The sequence below is a fragment of the Lotus japonicus genome, chromosome 5, assembly GCF_012489685.1.
Source record: "Lotus japonicus ecotype B-129 chromosome 5, LjGifu_v1.2".
NCBI classification, from domain to species: Eukaryota; Viridiplantae; Streptophyta; class Magnoliopsida; order Fabales; family Fabaceae; genus Lotus; species Lotus japonicus.
Window position 1 is genome coordinate 41,200,628 of NC_080045.1, and position 1,424 is coordinate 41,202,051.

The following is a 1,424-nucleotide window of genomic DNA, read 5'->3' on the forward strand; positions in this document are numbered from 1 at the left end:
TCTTTGACAATAGCCATGAGTCCTTGGACTTCACCATCAGAGTCAACATCCTCTGACTCTGATTCATCAAATGTCACCATCAGACTCTTCTTTGTCTTGAAGTGCTTCTTTGGCTTCTTGTCCTTCTTCAATTTTGGACAGTCACTTTTGTAGTGCCCTGATTCTTTGCACTCAAAGCATGTGACTTCCTTAAGTGAGGACTTCTTCTGACCTGAGGATTCAGACTTTCCTTTTGCCTTTCCAGAGCCTTTGTATTTGCTCTGCCTGTGCTTCCAGATGCGATTGAGTCTCTTGGAGATCAGAGTCAGCTCATCTTCATCAGAATCTTCTGATGCTTCTTCAGATTCCTCTTCTTCAGCTTGAAGAGCTTTTGACTTCTCAACCTTAGCCTTTTCAGATTTAGATTTCAAGGCTATGGACTTTTTCCTCAGATCTTGCATCTCTGAGCGCTTCAGCTCATGGCATTTCAAAATGCTGATGAGTTCTTCTAAACTCATATTCTCAACGTCTCTCGTGAGCTCTATTGAAGTCACTAAAGGCATCCAACTTTCAGGAAGACACCTGATGACCCTTATGACATGATCTTTTGTTGTGTAGCTCTTGTTGAGAGGTCGTATGCCAGCTACAAGCAACTGAAATCTGGAGAACATTTCTTCAATGGACTCATTTGGCTCCATGATGAAGGATTCATACTTTTGGATCAAAGACAATGCCTTTGATTCTTTGACTTTCTTGTTTCCTTCATGAGACATCTTCAGAGATTCGAAAATGCCTTTCGCAAACTCACGATCTGTAATCTTCTGGTACTCTTCATAGGAAATAGCACTTAGAAGAATTGCTCTTGCTTTGTGATGTTGTGAGTACAGCTTCTTTTGATCTGCAGTCATCTCTGACCTTGGGATCTTCTTGCCATCTGCATCAACTGGACGCTCGTAGCCATCCACAATAATATCCCAGAGATCTGCATCGAAACCCAGAAAGAAACTTTCCAGTCTATCTTTCCAATATTCGAACCTTTGACCGTCGAACATAGGAGGCTTTGCATTGTAACCATCTCTTTGAGTTTCACTGGTGGTGGCAGCCATTGTTTTTCACACCGGCCCGGATCACTGAACACTGTTAGGTGTGGTAATCAGAACTTGCGCTCTGATACCAATTGAAGGTATGAAAAACGGTAGAAAGGGGGGGTTTGAATAACGTTTTCAGTATAAAACTTCCACCTTAAAGATTTTGACAAATCTTTCGAGAACTTAAGTGCTAAAGATAAGAGATAGAAAAGCACACAAGATTTTATCCTGGTTCACTTGATAAAATCACTCAAGCTACTCCAGTCCACCCGTTAAGGTGATTTCTTCCTTCTTAGAATGAAGGCAATCCACTAATCAGGTAAGAGTTACAACTGCACTTGAAACCTACAAGTGACT